Source organism: Harpia harpyja, chromosome 1 (assembly GCF_026419915.1).
Source record: "Harpia harpyja isolate bHarHar1 chromosome 1, bHarHar1 primary haplotype, whole genome shotgun sequence".
In the NCBI taxonomy this organism is placed as follows: domain Eukaryota; kingdom Metazoa; phylum Chordata; class Aves; order Accipitriformes; family Accipitridae; genus Harpia; species Harpia harpyja.
The window spans coordinates 54,179,176-54,198,934 of NC_068940.1; the positions used below are offsets into that span (position 1 = coordinate 54,179,176).

The 19,759-nt window shown below is 41.8% G+C and overlaps 1 protein-coding gene across 6 annotated transcripts in view; it reads right to left on the reverse strand.

The window, feature by feature from the left end:
- The window catches only part of TMEM108 (transmembrane protein 108), a 175,731-nt gene extending 163,251 nt beyond the window's left edge, over positions 1-12,480 (reverse strand). For 2 of the 6 annotated variants that reach the window (XM_052795033.1, XM_052794987.1), the window contains exons 1-2: positions 12,346-12,480; positions 3,610-3,739 (exon numbers count right to left, since the gene is read on the reverse strand). The gene's annotated coding sequence lies outside the window, so the exon portion shown is untranslated. Of the gene's footprint in view, positions 1-3,609; positions 3,740-8,213; positions 8,235-11,347; positions 11,764-11,797; positions 11,939-12,011; positions 12,223-12,345 lie in introns of those variants that run through there. The other 4 variants (XM_052795012.1, XM_052795004.1, XM_052794995.1 and 1 more) reach the window with 4 other exon arrangements.
- Positions 12,481-19,759: the final 7,279 nt, after the last annotated feature.

Below are 19,759 nucleotides of genomic sequence, written 5' to 3' on the forward strand. Positions count from 1 at the left end.
AGAAAGGTGCATTTGCAATTCATGCTGGACCCGGTGTGGTACCCGGCACAACTGAGGCCTGGGGTTCCTCAGCACTACTAGTAAAAGTGAATAATAGGAATGATCTCAGATACAGAAAATCCTGTGGTAGATTAAAAAGTCCTGTTTTAAATTAAGTTAGTTAGCCAAGATCATTCTGATCTTTTCTATTCTTTCTGTTTAATGGTGCCTCACCTGGAACACTATTCTTGATCCTTTCTGTTCTTCCTGATTGATGGTGCAACCCTCTTGGCAGGAAAATGAACCACTGACCCGATACAGAGTGACTTAGTGGTCAAAGTGAGGAGGGGATACCTCCTCAAACGACCGCCGAAGACCACCCGAGACCGCCGTGCATGCGAAGGCATCTGATGTCTCACAGTTATGTAATCCTATGCATATGCATTAGATAGTTTCAATATGTATTAGGTAGGAGTAGTTTAATAAATTAGATGCAATTGTTACTGTATAAAAGGGACACACCTGATGAATCTGGTGGAAAGTCCACTGAGCACCCTGCGCAGAATAAAGCAGTATCTCTCCTGAGTGTGTGAGATTGGTCTATTGCACACCGGGTAACAAATCCGCTTTTAGGACAACAGGAACATCAAATTCAGTGCACAAGAAAGGGGAAAGACAGGACTAAGTCATAAGCAAAATCAATTTATTTTATTTAACTATAAGGAAATCTTTTATCGAACCGTGAACTCCTAGCAAAATGAACTGGTTTTGATTCAGCTATCCTGAAGTTTGAAAATAAATGTTTAAATTATAAGTTACCAGTGCTTCAATATAGAGAACAAACACATCTTTATGTTCTGCAGAGAAAAAAAACAAGAGCTACAAAACATTTGGTGAGTTGAAGGAAATGTTTATTCAGTTTTGAATTTTTCTAATACACGACTTCTCAGAAGTTTTCAGGTGCTCCTCCTTCAGGCTTTCATTTAAAACTTAGACTGCTGAAAAAAATTAACTGAAACTCACATAGCTTCTGTTAATATCAGAATACCTGTTTTGGGTATAAACCAGAAGGTAGTCTGTTTCTTCACTTCCTAAACTTTGTTTGATGTTTCAATCACTCCTCAGCCAAAAAAGGATAAACAAACCTAGAAGGCTATCAAGAATAATGCCCACAAATAAACGGCAATATAAAAGTTCAGGGATTCAAGGTCTGGCTTTGATTTAAGCTGCTATTACCTCCAGTTATTTATTCTATCCTACAGCCACAGGCTATCATCCCAAATAGAGAGTCACTATAGTAGACCATTGCAGGTGCTTTAAAGCAGAGAGTACACAGCACTGAAAGAGCAATGAATTTTTAAGTGAAGACCAAGACCGTGCACAGAAGTAGCTGCGTTGCAAACTCACATTTCCACAGGACAACTCAGCAGGGATGACAGCCTTTGGCAAATGAAAACAAACAAAGCAACTCTGGGGCTCTAACAACATTTTTGCTGTGAATAAGTGCCTATAAATCCAGTTAACTAAGACACTGCAGATGCTCTGGCCCTGTACATTTTTCTTAGCCACTAGTACCAGTTCTTTTCAGAAAGGACTCCATTTATGTGCAGCTCTGCCTGTCATTGACTCGTGTTCTGAATGGCTGGACTTGAGCTATGTCTGCGTAAGCAGAATTTGCCTCCATGTATTCACTCTCTATCCCCAGAATGGCTGCTGCAAGAATGCAAATCCTATTTGGGAGGATTACTTGCCACGCAACAGCCAGAGGCCCTGTCCGAGGCTGGGCTCCCTCCCATGCCAAGAAGCACAAACTCAGAAGGTCTGATTCAGAGGACATGATTAAAAAGCAGGCAAGGTGGCAACACAAAATGGTATTCTTATTTCACATATACGGAACCAAAGCTGTCATTCCCCTCCCCCTCCCATTATATTAGGAATTTGCACTAAAGCTGGGGATTTCATAAAATGCAAGTGTAAAGATGTTCAAACAAGAAAGCACAGACCAGGCCAGCATTTATACTTGTGGAAGCTGGCAATAACTGGTGGCAATACAGATTCCACTGGAGCACTTGTGTGTGGACACCAGGGGTCACACAAGCATCTGGGAGGGGAAATTAAACTCTTTAGAGAAGTGTCTGCTATCTAGACCAGATCTTACAGGTTTTTATGGTCTATGTACATTCCTCCATGACAACAATTATGGAAAATTACTGGAATGTCCCAAGTACTCAAGAGTTTGAATGTGTTTCTCCTTCTAAGTTGTATTTGCTATTGCTTATCTTTGCATTTTCTAAATACTTCACACATTTCATTCCTGTTATTTCAGCCTACAAAGGAGCACCTCCTGTTTCTATAGGAAGCAGTGCTGCAGTGTGTTACACTCCCCACCTTAGGAAGAGGATCTTTTCAATTTAGTTCTTCGACAAAAGAAGAATGAGAGGAGCGTATCTAATGCATGTGAAAATGGCATACTGGTAACACTGGATGCTGGTGGCCAGTATTTCTGTACAGAATAGAAGCAATGGCAGTGCATTACCCCAGCACAGATGGTTCCCTCATCATTTAACACTGGCTGGTGAAAATGGAGAAATGGAGTGTCACACTGACTTCAGCCAAAACTCCTCTTTGGGTTAAAGCAGACACCAGCTAAGACCAGTTGTAACTGCCCCTTTTTGCAACTGCACAGCTGCCTGATTTGAGCTCCTGAGTAACACAGAGCTGGTGGTGTGGTTTTGCATTTGCTCTGTAGCAATCTTGTGTTGATCAGAATTGTTAGAATATGAAGAAGTCCCACATAGCCATCCCCCAACCATGCAGAGCTTCATCATCTTGGAAATGAGAATTTTTACTTTAAAATTAGTTTGCTTCGTGTCTTTCTCAAGTGTTTCTACCACTTCCAAGTAAGTTTTTGAAAAATCTGTGTTTTATACCTTCCCTGAAAACAAAATGAAGCATTCAGAATAAGTGACAGTATACCCAGACATCAGGCAAACAATGCCAAGAAAATGTATCAAGCTCTCCACCACTCTCAGCTTAGAGCAATAAGTAATTAATTTTTATTGGAATAGATAGAAAAAACGAAAAATGCAGCAGTTTTTGTAAACAAACCATATAACAATCTTGAACCTGAAAGAACATTAACACTGTACGAAGAAAATGGCATAACTTGCATCTCCAGTTAAAGACATTTTCTGGCATCCAGTTTAGAGACATTTTCTCCCAATTAAGATCCTGCACTAAGAAGTACAGGTTTCAAGTCTACTTCAATCTACAGCAATTAATAAGCACAGAAAAAAGATGCCTTAGATGAGTGGGAAGGTCTCCTACTAGCACATGCTAAAAATAGATGACCTGTAGAGCTATCTGAACAGATACTTTACATAATAAAACTCAGAATTTTACAGGCCCTGAGGATCCACATTTGTCATTGACTTTTGAAAATTGAGGCCTTTTGGGGTCTAAAAATAGTCCAGTTATACATTAATTGTAGGCTACAGTTATTAGTAGCGAGCCACTAGACTAAGCAAGCCTTGGAGAACACCTTCATTGCCATCTTGGGCAGTACCACAAAAGGCAGTTGCACTGCACTGAAGAGAAACAAACCAGCAGAAAAATCCTTTTGTGTCCTACCTTGTAATGGGAAGAGCAGATGCCTTCAAACATATCTATATCCATACAGTCCATTGGTTTGGATCTTCCTGATAATAAGAAGCTGGAAGAGTTGCTGTTTTCTTCTTTTTAATCTGCCAGCTGGTGCAACCTGTAAATTTACGAAGTGGGTGTGTTATTCCAAGATGTTTATTCATCTCATTCTACAAGGCATTCAATTTAAATATATATGGCTCTGTGCCATGTGGCTCCTATTGCTCTCCAGAGCTTTCTGTGTAATGGATTAGACCACAATGTTTCCGTAGGTTATTGATTTGGGGGAATCTAAGTAGAGGACTCTCTATGATTTCTTTGCAGACTTTCCAGAACATCACATTCCATATATGTCTATCTTAAAGATTAGAGAACATGGTCCTACCTTATGAAATTCAAACACTATACCGTACAAAAAAAATAGGGCATAACTTGCATCTCTGAGTTGTCAATTTCTTTGTCAATTTATTTCTTAAAGGTTGATTCTTGTGGAAAGTGCTAAGTTAAATTTAAACACTAGCTCAGGAACAGGAATGCTACTAATTTAAGAAACTGGAGGTTGACAAAGTGGCCAAGATTTATGTTCAGCAATTAAGGTAACAAGAAAAAACGCCTTCCAAAAAAAAGTGACTTTGAACACTGTTCAAAATTTTTCAGAACCAGAGTGAATTAGTGGGACAGTAGGAAAATTCAGTCAGAGGGATTTTTTTGGTAGAACTACTCAGGGAATCATGGTGAGATTCCTCAAATGTATCTGTAGCTGCAGTGCCTTCCAGGTATTTAAATTTGGTCGTCCCAACCAAAAGGACCTCTGAAAACCAAGCAATAGGTTCTCTGCTTAGTCACTGCAGTATTCATCAGCTAAAGCTATGAGGGAGTCATATATGCTTGGCTCCGCGCTGCAGACTGTACAGCATATAGACGATTACCTGCATACCTGACAGATACACCTCCCCACCCCCAATATCTATATATCTATCCACAAGCAGAACACATTTTCAAGGTGGATTTTACCAAAACATATTTTAGTTTCATGAAAGTTCAATTCAACAACAGAGCGCAATTGTCTGTTTACAGGCAGTCCACGTCCATTCAGATCTGCTTTGCTGAGCTGTGTTCAACTTCTCAAAGCATTCAACTGTTTCATTATGAGATTTCACCAGACACCCCAGGCTCCAGCACCATGGCACAGAAAATGGGATGCACAACACCTGCTGCTCTCCACATTTTGGCTGCTGCTGCTTAAAAGCTGCCCCTGCTCTCTACAGAAACTCTTTACAAGTATTTCAAAGGTTAGTATAGCTTCACATATATGTGGTTTGTAGCATACACATCTTACCTAGGCTGCTCTCTCCCTCCCTTTGTTTACCATGGAAAATTGAAAATTGACTGTAGTGGCTTTGCTTTCACCTCACTCCAGTCAGAATGCCTAAAAATCATCAGCAATGGTATTTTACTAACCACTTGTAGCCTAACATCCTGGTGTAAATTCCCACCACAAAGGGTGGCACGCAAAGCCACCCTGTCCCTGCACGGCAGAGCTGGCATGTCACACACTGATGGCACAAGGTACATCTGATTTAATTGCCATTTAAACCTGAAACTCCTGATGGAGCCAGAAAAGGCCTTGATCCGGGAGATGTTTCAAGCGAGCTGTGCCTCCTCCTCGATGCAGACAGATCTCAGATCTGAAAGGTCATGCACAATTACCCTAGAGTCCTTGACTCTGAATCCCCAGATAACTCCCAGCCTTATGGAGGCTCTTCTTTTCCCTCTGACAACTTTCAGGACTTGACTTCAGTGAAGTACAACATTTGTCCTTCAGAAGTACTGGCTAAAATGAGAGCTGGGACTTAACATGGACAAAAATACAACGTTCACTCTTACAAATTAAGCAGCAGAATGCAAACTGCTAGGAAAAAAAAATACTAAGAATGTCTCACTATGCAGGCTATCTGAACTTTTCCAGACTATATTTTTATTCAGTCCATGGTTTAGGACCTCTCTAATTGGGACAAAACCTCTCTCTTTGTGACAAGTGGAGCACATAGAGACTGGCATGGGGAATCAGTTTGTATTGTGATTCCACTGTATATTACAATCGTTTCTATCATGCCTGTGTTGTGATTTTGGCATAATGCTGTATCACTCTTCTAAATCAAAATCCAACATAACGTGAAATATCTTCAAGTAAGTAAATCTGGTATTAAAACGTTAAACCCTCCTGCCATCTCAGACCTGTTGGATAGACCAGAGCCTGTAGGTCAGGACAGGCAGCCGCCAAGTCTCCTTGGCATTATACGGTCAACCATCTCAGTGAGAAGGTGATCAATCTCCTTGTCCCTGTAGCACCAAGGAGATCTGAAGCAAGCAGGGTCCAGACAGTAGTGAGCAGCTGCTGTCTTTTGGATGGTGGGCCAAAGAGGCACTTCACTGAACCATGGACCAGATCACTCAACTTGGCAGGAAGAGGCAGCAGGTTAAGAAGAGGGACATTTGGGACATAGGCTTTGGCATGTGCCTGGATGCAGGTAAAGAGAACTCTGATGGTGTACCACTGCCACAACACTGCTGAAGAACTGCTTACAGTTCAACAGAAAAATTGGGTGTCGTGCCAAATTCCTATAGAATAAGGATGCTGTGTATACAGTCATGTCAATTATGCCAACAGCAGCAAGCAAGATAAAGAATGAAAAGACATCTAAAACTGTTTTTTCTTGGTTGATCACTAAGATTAATTACCCTCACGATGCACAGGCTCTGCTCAAATGCTGATAGAAACAGAAATGAATAGGAGATTCCCTTGAATCTACTATTATAAATATAATGCTACAATATTACTTTGTATTCAAACCTTGGAGGTATACTATTTCTAGTCCTTTGTATATAATACTGTTAATATTTTTACAGTGTTTTCCTACATAATGATAGACATTACATGAACTACAGAAAGTGCAGGTTAACTAATAAAATTCCTAGAGTGTCTTCAAGTGCCTGGTCACATGATAGGCCTTTAACTATTTACTCAGAAACTAAAGCAAAGGGAGCTGTTTCAGAGAGAACATACATCTTGATTGGCTACTGTCCTGATTTCAGTTACACTGTTAATCTACATAGGTATAAAAAAATAAAGCTGAGCGAAGGAGCATTAGCAATATGTAAAAGTGATTGCATTGCTTTCAGCTCCACTTACAGATGTTAGCTCTACCTCTTAAAATATTACCATGTGAAAAGCTAATCTTAGTTTTCCTGTGTGTGCTCATGTACAGAGAGTACTCCACCTGCACCTCTGTAATCTGAAGTTGCAGAGCATGCTATAAGCCATTGCTTTAAAGCTTGGCACAGATCACATGGATCACACCTCTGAAGTCTTTGAATAGGAACACCATTGATCAAGCAAAATCCCTCTATTTTATGTGTCTTGGGTGACTTTCAATCTTCTGGAAGAAAAAACATAACAGGCAAGGTACACAAAGGGCAGACAGGTACGGCTCCATTGATTTTGATTGACCTGTTTACAGTGGATGTGGATCTAGACCAATGATAAGGACATAGCTGCAACTACTTCTGAGAGATTAAAAACTCCCAATACACCTGTGTTATTTTCAAACACAAAAGAGTTATATGCTCAAATAGACAATGCATACATGCATTATGAAACCCCACAATCAATCTTATTGTGCAACCTCCATTTTAGGACCATCATAAAGGACTCCCAAATGTAGTCCTGCACCATCTATTCTAGAGGACTACCGCTGGATTACAATCTGCATGCCAGTGATCCTTTAAGTGACCACAGAAGACTTTTTTCACCACTGATTCCCCCATGTCTTCCACAACTAACATACTGTACTAGTGTCTTGTCATAAAACTACATTTGCTCCTTTGAGGCATCATGATGCTTTATACTTAACAGTCCTTCCTGGAAAAGTCTGCCTTAATAGACAGAGCTTAGTAAAGCAATGTGAGCTGCCCAGCCAAACTTTTTATTAAATCATACCAAAAGTGCCAGGACTAGGCCATTGCAAAGACCATTGAAAAGGAAAGTGTCCTGGCTGCCCTGGAGGTGTATATGCTAACCTCAGAACAAAACTGACACATCCTTTTTGATTCATACTAATGTCATTGTTTATAGTTGCAGGATGCAAGCATAGGAGCACTTGTGGATTGACATTCAAGACTGTGGTCTTCCCCCAATAGCATTATAATGAGGCTGAGGTAAACCAGCCTGCTGCAGCCAGCATACTGGCTCCAGTTGCCTGCATCCCCCCGCACTCCCGCCAACCCCTTCTCCTACCCTTTTCTCTTTGACATTTTCTCTTCTTCCTCCTTTCTTATTTAGTCCTCCCTCTCCTTTTGTACCAGTACAGGTTGGAGGCCAACTGGCTGGGAAAACAGCTTTGCAGAGAAAGACCTGGGAGCCCCGGTGGCCAACAAGTTGACCATAAGCCAGAAGCATGCCCTTGTGACAAAGAAGGGAGAGGAAAGAATGTGGAGCCAGACTCTTCTCAGGGGTGCCCAGTGAAAGAACAAGAGGCAACAGGCACAAACCGAAACACAAGCAATTCCATTTAAACATAAGAAACTCTCACTGTGAGGGTGGTCCAACACAGGTACAGGTCACTCAGAGAGGCTGTGGAGTCTTCATCCCCGGAGACTGGAGATACTCAAAACCCAGCTGGACACAGCCCCATGCAGCCTGCTCTACATGCTTTGAGCAGAGGGTTGGGCCAGAGAACCTCCAGAAGTCCCTGCAACCTCAGTCATTCTGTGAGCCTGTCAACAGAGCTCTATTCCCTAATTTTTTTTTTTTTTTTTTTTTTTAAACAAGTGTGTTACTGACATGGCTAAGTTGAAAACCTGATCCTGAACAGTGGGACAAGAATTTCATTTGAGGTCTCCACACTTTACGGATGGAACAGACTGATGGAACAATGACTTTGAAAATTAAACTAGATGTTAGAGGTGCTCCTTACTCTACCAATCATACAAATCCACCTGTGCTTTTCTTAGAAGAGAAAGCTCCAGTGGTCACTGCTGCTTGCAGCAAGATCAGTAGTTCTGCTTGCAGCATTTAATGAATTGCCCACTTGCGGCATTATGTTTATGTCTTGCTCTTTGTATCATGCTCCCAAATGGAGACTGCCAAAGCAATTTTAGTTAGCAAATCTTTTCCTCAGCATCACAGCGTACTGGATAAAACCTGCTTTCTGATGCAGAATGAATGATGAGAGAGCATAGAGAATTCATCCCCACAATAAAAAACAAGTTGGACCCTTACTCAGGGCTCAAGAGAGCTTTGCAAAGGAAAACTGGTAAGTGTGCCAGCTCATACACTTCTTTCAAGGGAATGCTATCAGCAAACCAAAGGTCACAATGAGTGCTTTAACTATGGATTACATATACTGTCATCAGTGGCAAGGACCACCCAGTATCAAGCAGAGATGCATCATGTTCTTACCCAAAGAGGTGGTTAAGTCTTCTGCATAATTCAGTTCCTCAGTCAGCCAGGAACAAGAGGTGGGTCATTCTTTCCCACACCCATCACTCCTTATTGCAACAGTTACCATATTCCTGTCATTAGAGATCTATAGGTAACACCTCTAACCTCAACATTCTGAGTTCTAGTACCTCAAACTCAAGTTTGAAAAGCTTTATTTACAACAGGCTACAAAGTAGGTCCAAAATTACAACCTGGTCTCACTCCTACTTCTTTTGAAGAATAACTCAGTCTTCAGTCAGCCAAGAGAGTCAACTATGAAGCTTTCTTTTTGTGGATGTTAAGTTAGAAAATTAACAGCAATTTTCATTTTTCCTATTTTGTATATGTACTGCGGCCAGCACATGCCTCCAGCCGAGTTATGTACAGCTACCCCACAGTAACTGTGCTGTCTAATGGTTTCCTTGGAATAATTCAGAGAATGACAAGACAGTTTTTTGTTCACTTCAATTACTACTGATTTTAAGTTAACTGTCTTCCAGTATCACAGTCATAAATTTGCACCCTATCACTCAAAGCAGATCTGTTGCAGACACCACACTGTCTTTAGTTGTGCTCCACCACACAGCTGAGCTTTGGATGCAAAAACTTAGTATCTATTCATAAGTTTGTTGGTTATTAATTCATTTAGTTGTTTAGTAAATACAGCCAGGCGTACCAGTTCATACATTCCACAAACAAGGATGTCATGAAACAATTCAGTGGAAGTTTTTACACAGATCCATCAGCTCTGACCAGAATAAATCATTTGCAAGTACATACACTAGAATTTATGTGTACATTAATTGCCTCTATTTACCTGGCAACTGATTAATCCGATTTACAGCATGGCCAAAACCTCCAGTCCATCTATAATCCTCAGAGAAGTATTTGTTTACCTGCAATGAGCTAGACTGGAGCATGAGTTGGTTGGGTTTTGCTGACGCAACTAAAGTCTGTTGCATGTCAACCGAGGATTCGGCTTCGCTAAGCTTTTGCTATGGGCAGCTGCAGGCTGTGAAGAAATGCAATCTGTGCTGATTCAGCTTATCTGTTAAGGCAAAACTCAACCCTGGCAAGACCTCCAAGGGAAGGCAGCACCAGAGCAGACGCTACAGCACAAGCACTTAGGAATATTGCCTCCTGTTGCCAGGAGAGGAAAGATTGCCCAGTGTTTTCAAACTTTTTAAGGCAGTCAGTGTCAATACATAAAACGTCTTTAATGTATGCACATTATTGTAGCTATTTTAGCATTATATTGGCACATCAGTTTTATCAGCAGAAATAAAAGGCTTTGTCAATAATAAGCTTGAGTTTTCTTTTATTCTGCATTATGCTATTGTAACTGCAGACCCTGTATACAATCGCGTAATTGCATCTCTACCATTGTAACACTTGTAATTGCCTTCCCTCTTTCTTTAATCTCTCCAGTGGAAAGACTAAAGTTCAAACTATTCCATATCTGGCATTAATCTAGAGAACATCAGTTTACAAGGGTAGAGTAAATTCCATCAACCCTAATAGGATTAAAGGTATTTCTGCAGTTTTCAAAACCTCAGAAGTAACAAATATTTTTTAAAGGAATAGGTGGTGTTCACACAGCTGATTAGCATGGTCCGCCACAACCAGAATAGCTGGTAAGAAATTTACCTTAATAATTTCACTGCATCTGCATCAAAGATTACTTTATGATTAGGACCTACAGTAAATCTGCTACATAAACTAGAAGAGAATAGGTCACTCTGGGGCAACAGCATAGTAGGCAATAGCCAATTGCTTGCATGTGTAGATTTAGGTCTAATTAATATAGTTTTTAAGTAAAGTCACTAGAATATTTTCAGATACAGGTACCGTCACTGTTACTATACTCTTACCTATTCCTGCAATTTATCTGGTTAAAATCACTCCGCAAATGTAAGAGTCGGAACTTAATATAGATTTGAGCTGTTGTATCTGCTTTCCAGACGTACTGCTGCAAAGCTTTAGGAGAAAATTACAGCTTTTTTAAAATTTGCCTTTGAATTGCATTCCTTAATCTACTGTTTTGCCCCCCCCCGAGCCAGCTGTAAAATGACAGCCTCATTCATCAGAAGCATGTTCCCATTGCTGATTTACCTCCTGAGGCAGTCAAAGGGTCATTTTTAAACATTAAATTGGCAATAGGATAAAGAAGGACTGATCCTACTTGCTTTAATTAGTGGCTTTTTCCACAGAAGCCTCTCCATATAAAGGACTCCCTCCATAGACCTTGAATGCCTGACTGCTTTCTGCAGTTGAGAGGTGGATTTTCTCTGTTAGATTATATATTTTGTAGTTCCACTGCACAAGCACGGCCATTTATTCATAGCATAGTTCAGTTTCCTTCCCAATTTTTCCTGTAGAAGTCAGCTGAATCCTTAATTACTTATCCACAGCTGTTTTATCTCGGTTATAACCCATCTATTCAATCTATGCTTTAAAATATTTTCCTGAAACAGTCATGTGGCCCCTCCTACTATTTGAGAGAAATATATGAAGGCTATCTCCGTAAACTGCGTGTCACAGTACTACAACAGGCTTTTTCAATTGGCTACGCTTCGAGACCTGTTTTAAAAAACGATGCTGTCTTTCATGCAGCGTTCTACTTTAAATACAATATGCAAGCCACAGGCTCCCAGTTCATTACGATATGGAGCAGTCTCGTGCCTTCGGTCATACGTTACCACTACGCATCTCAGCAAACATATGCCCACTGGTCGTGACAAGCACCTTCTAGCTCCTGGTTAAAGAAAAAAACCAAAATATCCTGCCTTCTGCAAGAGATATGACGCTTTTCATGCAATGATGGCTATTAATGTCACCTTCCCTCGCAGATCCCACCCATTCAAATAGCGTGGAAACAATCCATATGCGATTTTCACTACGTGCCTACCCCTGAAACTGCTTATTCACACGTAGCCGAGCCCACCGAGACGCAGGAGCACGGCCACAACGCAACGCTTTCTGAACTACCAAACCACCGGGCAGTTGCCGCTTCAGATCCCATTTCCCAGAACGAGGAGAACAAGGCGAAAACCGATCAGCAGACGCATCTCGGAAGCGGAGCCCCATCCTCCCCCCAGCCCTCCCTCCTTCCCTCCCTCCAGGGCTTGTGCTGCCGAAGCCAGCCCCGCGGCACCCGCCCCGGCGGCCGAGCTCCGCGAAGAAGGAGCCGGCTGCCGCCCCTGCGGCTGCTGAACTCCGCTGCCGCTCCTGCTGCTGCTTACCTCCGCCGCGGCGCCGGCGGCGGCTCCCCCCGCGCTGCGGAGCCAGCGGCGCTGCCGGCGGGCACGCACCGCCGCACGCTGCTGCTCCCCCGCCGGCGCGGGCGGGGCTCCCGCCGGCCCGGCCTCCCCGGGACGGGTCCCCGGCTGCGGCGGGGGCGGGGGGGAGGCGGGGGCGCGGAGCGGCGAGGGCGGCCAATGCAACTGAGGAGCCGCTGTGGCGGCGGGGGAGACCGGCGCAGGGCTTTGGGAGGGAGATCCGGGCAGGGCTTTGGGAGAGCTTTCTGGGATTAGCGGTAACCGCGCCGAAGGGGCAAGTCCGGTACTTAGGGGGCCAGCCTGGAGAGGTGAAATGCGCAGCAAAAGCAGGTGAGAGGAACGCGCCGTTACAACGAGAGTGCAGGTGGCTGCTGCGGCGGTTTGCTCCGTACAGCCCCTTTCGCTACAGGCAGTGGGTTGTCCGAAATCCGGACAGCGTTGTACCACTCTGACTTACGGCAGGGCTGGCGTGCTTTCAGGGCAACTCCTGCCGCTTTGAAGGCGGCTGGAAGAGAGCCACCCGCCGAGTTCGGACGCGCCCCGCAGGCAAGGCAGGGTTTCCGCGGGCCTTGGTGTGCCGGCTCCGGGAGAAACGGAGCCTCGGGAGCGCGCATCCAGGGACGGGGCCAGCTCCCGACCCAGGTCCCTTCCGGTTTAATGCCTTACCCTACGCGCTACTGCTTGCTGAAAACTGTAAGCCTTCATTCATCTTCCCTCATTAACCAGAATCGTATTGGTTTGTATTTTTCTGTATTCACCGACAGAGAGAAAAATCCTACCCTTTTTACTTTTTTGCCCTGGGTTTTCTACTGCTACACAATTATTAACAACCAATACAAACCTGCTACATCTGTCTTCTGCCAGCGTAGGCTATCTTACTTTTCATTTCTTATTACTTTAATGGAAATGTTGCATGTGTCAGGAATCCAGGACTTAAGAGTGGAAAGTGGTACATGCAGCTTCAGACACACATGGTAGGTCATAGCAATCATAGAATCATAGAATGGTTTGGGTTGGAAGGGACCTTTACAGGTCATCTAGTCCAACCCCCCCTGCAATGAGCAGGGACATCTTCAACTTGATCAAGTTGCTCAAAGGGCCATCCAACCTGACCTTGAATGTTTCCAGGGATGGGGCATCCACCACCTCTCTGGGCAGCCTGTGCCAGTGTTTCACCACCCTCGTTGTAAAAATTTCTTCCTTATATCTAGTCTGAATCTACCCTCTCTTAGATTAAAACCATTACCCCTTGTCTTACTGCAGCTGGCCCCATTAAAAGGTTTGTCCCCATCTTTCTTATAAGCCCCCTTTAAGTACTAAAAGGCCGCAGTAAGGTCTCCCCAGCTGCCTGGTCACTCAGCATTTCATTCCAGAGGCTTTGCAATGTTTGCAGTCTTCCTTCCAATTAAAGAAAGAGTTGCTGCTGGTAAAATATTACCAACATTGAAACTATGGATTATTCGATGAGACCGTCCTTTGTAAGTGCAAGAGCATCAACCACTGCCTTGGTTTTATGGCTTTACCTTCTCTTTTCTTCTTTTGCCCAATATTTCCTTTGAGTTGCTGCATACTAATAACAAAATGAATGGCTGAGTCCATGTCATACACCAACAACTAACAACATCTGTAGTCAGTTATGTTTTCAAATCATAGTACAAATATGAAATAATGAGGCTAAATGTGCTGATTGAGCTGTAATAATGGAGTAACCCATTACTGACTAGAAGCATAAGATTCCTAGCCTCCTATATGACGAGCAAATAGATGTAAGGACAATTTCTCAGATCAGCATCTGAATTATGTCTGCCAGTCTGTGGAGACACCAGTTTATAATACCCGAACTAAGTACACTGATCACCAACTTATAGACTCCATAACATAGTCAATAGCCTTTAGAGCTATAGAGGAGGAGGGAGATAGTGCTGCAATGTTTGGCAACAAAGGGTCTGCATACGTAAAATAAATCTTTCCATCTACATTAAGTGCCCAACTAAGGACTGGGAAAATCCTGGCTGTAAATGCCCAGTTCAGCTTTGCAATAGGCAGTGCTTTCTAGCAATCAGTGGGATCAAGCATGTCCTCTCTGCGGAAGCTTCGCTTGCCACAAACCCTTTAAAAGTTCCTTTTTCCAGGTTTTATGCACTTACTGTACCTTTGCTAGCAGTGAAGCTGTTAGTAGCAGGAATATTACTGGCGGTGGATAACAGGGCTTCATATCCTTGTCTGACTGAGTAGACCTGATGCAGAGGTGGTGTTGGAAATGGAGTAACTGTTCTTAGCTCAAGAAGAACAGGTTTCTTTTTGCTAGAAATTAAACCTCAGTCCAGATTCAAAGAGAAAAGGAGCATCACTTTGCCTCATCTTCCTGCTGCCCTGTACAGAAGAAGGTAACAGTCTGAAGTTAAAAAGCACCCCTATGCTCCACACAAAGGGGATTTGTTTTGCAGAATGGTGTCCTGGTTTCAGCTGGGATAGAGTTAACTGTCTTCCTAGTAGCTGGTACAGTGCTATGTTTTGAGTTCAGTATGCGAAGAATGTTGATAACACTGATGTCTTCAGTTGTTGCTCAGTAGTGTTTAGTCTAATGTCAAGGATTTTTCAGCTTCTCATGCCCAGCCAGCGAGAAAGCTGGAGGGGCACAAGAAGTTGGCACAGGACACAGCCAGGGCACCTGACCCAAACTGGCCAAAGGGGTATTCTATACCATGTGACGTCCCATCCAGTATAGGAATGGGGAAGTGGGGGCAGGGATTCGCCGCTCGGGGGACTGGCTGGGTGTCGGTCGGCGGGTGGTGAGCAATTGCACTGTGCATCATTTGTACATTCCAATCCTTTCATTATTGCTGTTGTCATTTTATTAGTGTTATCATTATCATTATTAGCTTCTTCTTTTCTGTTCTATTAAACCGTTCTTATCTCAACGCACGGGTTTTGCTTCTTTTCCCGATTTTCTCCCCCATCCCACTGGGTGGGGGGGAGTGAGTGAGCGGCTGCGTGGTGTTTAGTTGCTGGCTGGGGTTAAACCACGACAAATGGCCATCAACTCTGATAACTTTTCAAAATAATTTTGTTCTGTAAAAGTTTTTCTATAGCTGCTTAGTGCAATTCAGGAGGAAATCTCAGCTGCTGAGAAAACATTATCCTACGGTTGACATAGACCACATATGGAAACCATGTTTCAGAGAAATCACTTGTCTATGTTTAACATACCTGAGGTTAACCACCTTAAGGCAGTTTAGTAGTTTGTTTTTTAACTAGCCAGCAATAGTTATTCACAGGTTAAAAGATGTTTTCTGAAGAAGACTAAGGTTCAGCCTCTTCAGAGATCTACAATTTAAAGAGAGGTTATGGCTTGTCTCTGGTCAAAAGCCAGCGAGCTTGGCTCCTTCCAGGCAGTATAATTCATAAGTAATTATAAAGAACAAATGAGAAGGATTGGAATTTTTTCCTCACTGGAACAAAATTCATTTTGTTGTTATAAGAAATTTTCAAAATCTCACGTGATTTGTAAAAGCACAAGACATTATTTATCCTTGTACCTAATGAAAAATGAAAAAGGGAGTTCCAAACCAAAAGAAATGGCAATTTTCAGTGCATAGAGACTCCAAATTGAACTGTTTTAGAGACAAAGTAAAATTTGTCTTTGTAAAAGGGATGGAAGTTGTAAAGTGGTATGAACGAGGGTATATATATATGAATTCTTTTTCCTTGAAGTACTCCTTAGCACTCAAGAGAACCAAAGCCCGATAGACCTCCATCAGCTTCAAAGGTTCTGGATGAGGTGCACAAGAAACACTGATCCTGTCTGAATAAGGCATTCACATAGGAGCCAGGGGAAGTCAGGTTTCTCCTCCTGAGCCTGCCACTAAGCTAGCACATTTTTCTGACAAGCCAGGTTGTTTCTCAAGCTCTTTGTCTCTCCTGTCTTTGGCCAACTTGATTTCAAGCTCCCTGCGATAGACACAGTCTTTAAAAACAGCACACAGACTCAAAAAGTTCCCAATTTCATCTAGGAATAGTAGGTACAATATAAGCAAACAACCAAATTTACGGAACTGGAGCCAGCAAACTAATTAATTCCAAATTTTTCAGTGTCCTTTTGAAAATGTACCCCAGCAAGGCTGCTCTCTTGGACAATGCAGGAGTGATTCTATTGCCAACTCTCAGAGCTACAGCCATGATGAACCACAGATGAGCCCTCTACAACTGTAACCATTCCTTCTCTCTGTAGACCAGTCACGTGGCGGGTAACAAACATCCAGCAGGAGGTTATAAATATGCAATTTTTAAAACTGAATCAGTCTGTCACTGGAAGGAAAAAGTATACAGAACTTACTACACAGTATTTTTCCACCCCCTTCTTATTCTAGAAGGACTATAATTATTCCCTGTTGCAGGAGCTGTACAGTAGTAATCCCTCTCATCCTACATGCTTCATTTACAACTTGAGAGCTAACAGCCTATTAAGTTTTTAATAAATTATACTAAAATATTGTGGCACTGTTCTAAAAACAAAACCTGGAGATGAGTTGTTAAGGATATGTTCCTTACATGCATAAAACTGTCCCTTAAACACATAGGGTTTTTTTACAAAAATGTCTTGGCTTATAAACGTTTGGGGGTCTTCTATCCTTTTCTGTCTCTCACAATCATCTTACAGCACCCCAGAATTTGTAAAGAAGAGAGAGGGAAGGACAGAAGAATCAAAAGATGATCAGATATGAATGCCAAAGTCATTTACACATAGGACATGCTTACATATTGAATGGCTTGAGGAAAGCATTCACAGATTTTGTTTTGATGCATATTAATCAAGATGGGTTCTCAAAAAGGTAGCTGTTAATAGGGAAAAGCTGTTCTTGTGCTGGTTGCATGAACATACCAGAAGTCTCTAAGCATTTAGTTAAGCAAATAATATCTTAAAGATGGAAAAGAAGCAATATATTAAACGTACAAAGTCTTCAACAAAACAAAAATATTACCAAAGCTTTAAAAGTTCTCAGAGAGGGAAGAAAAAACCTTAAGCCTTACAGAAGAATTCAAAAGACTTTGAGAGTACTGTTCTTTGGGTAAGACTGCAGCTGTTTAGGTATTCTGCTGAAAAGCCTAGAGTATACCACTGCAAAGAGTAAACTAGAATATAAAATTTTCAATGCTTGTCACAATTATTTTAGTTCTGTCCTCTAAATACTACATATCAGGTTTCAAAATATGGATGTTTTTCTTACAAATGTGCTGAAGAGACTATGCAAAACCAGAGGTGTTGAGGATATATACATACCTCACCCGTATCTTAATGAAACACATTTCTAGGATGATCACTGGTAACTGAAAGTAAAAATAGGTATATTTTGTTCAGCACAGCAATCTGAGAGTAGTTTACATGGAGAAAAGCATTTCTTACAAAATGTCAACAAACAAATCTAGTTTAAAGAAGCCCTCAGCCATAAAGAATTCCTACTACTGTTTGAGCAATCACTACTGGCAGGAGCTATCTTCCTGAAGGGTCACCACATCACATCGAAACACTGGAGGCTTAAATTTCCATTCTACCATGTGTCTGTCGGAGTCAGGAATAACAACAGTGGCAGAGCAGGGAAGAAACTCAGGTGCTCTGGACAGCAAGTGACCGAGGAGACCTCCCCTCATGGCATGCCTAAGCCTCTTTAACAAACCACACATCTTCACATGTCCCATAAACTCGATGGTTTTGTTGCTGCTGCCTTTTCCTTCATCTTAGGTGTTTCCCTAGTTTATGTCTGTATGGCTGACAGAAATGTTCCATGACCACCTTTATGCTGGGGTTTCATATGTGCTTTCCAGCAAAGATCCCTCGTGATCACCTGGTAAATTCCTTTGCACTGGGAACTGCTTCGGAGCACCTTTGCAGAGCTTCCACTTCACCTTGCACCCCAGAACAGCTGCTTGGGTGTTTGTGTACCATCCAGCCATCCTCCATCAGAAGAGCTCTCTGCAAGCGAGTTTTCTTCATGTAAGTTTGAGTGAGTGCTTTCATTAAAAAGACCTGCATACCTAAAACCAATGGACTTTCTAAACAAGGGAAAGATTTGCTTACTGCAAGAACTTATCAAAATATTATGTGGCTCAAATTGGTGGAATTTAGGTTTGAATCATTGTCTTGGAGTCAGATGTGCACCTTGTGGAAACTTAGTGGTGTCAGTTAAATTACTCTCAGAAGTACCTTATGCCCAGCTCTTGGAAACAGAAAAAAACCATGATTGTAATGGTACAAATAAATGACTAAATAAAAATAAAAGCAACTGCAGGAAAAGTTTTGATTAACTGTGAAAGAATATGAGGTACAACAGCAGCAAGATCTTCAATTCTTTTCTTATCTATTGCTAAATGTTCTTAACTAAGTACTTAATCCTGCAGCTGGGTTTTAATAAACTGGTATTAGGGCTGCTGTATTTTGTTAGCATCGTGGTAAAAATCCAGGAGGTCTTTCCAGAGATCATCACTATAACAGCAAAAACATAGGGCTTGCTATTTTCTTGATAAACAACAGATAAGGTACAAATTTCCCTTGTATTTAGAACCTCCCTCCTGTCCAGAAACTAAACTCATTGCTTCATTATAATTAGGACCCTTGCAGATTTCTTTATAATTGCTAATTACATTTTAATCTCCCTGGCAATAAATAGCTTTTCTAAACTTAACTGATTTCACTCACAAGGACTAACAGATTACCCAGGATTCTGCTCACCATCTGTCCTGTAAACACAGGTAAAGTAAAATTTTCCGTGCTTTTTCCTCCTAAATTACCTCTCTTTTCCTTTGGAGTTGTTCTGTCCAGATTTAAAGTAGCACGCAGCAGTTTTTGCTTGGATGCATTTATTTGTAAAAGAACTTTTCAGAAGCAGAAATGAAGCATACAGTGAACATCAGAGACTTTCAGTAAGTTGCAAAGGGTTATATTAACCTCAAAGTTCCCCTGAAAAGATAGTGCAATTCTTATTCCTAGAAGTAAAAATCCCTAAAACTGCAATCAGGTTCCAAACTAGCAGGGGATTGGATTAATTCATTATTATATTTCTCCAATTTAAGAAAACTAAAATAAGCTATGTTATTTGTCTTCTTCTGAAATGTGCATTTCAGGGAGAGAAGGAAAAGAAAACTCATGTGTTTCCAACCTCAAAGGTTGGGACTGCTTTGTAATGAACATTTATTGTCACATACCTTACAAGTCTAGGAAGTGAGACTTTAAAAACAGATGTCTGATAAAAATTGTTTGCACTGTCCCTGATCCAATTAGAAAATTATCTCCTTGCCGTCATGGCACTATATTTCTGTTTTTATGAAAATGTAACCAGTTAGAGCCTACTGGATCTCTTCTTTATAGCTGGATGAAAGTATT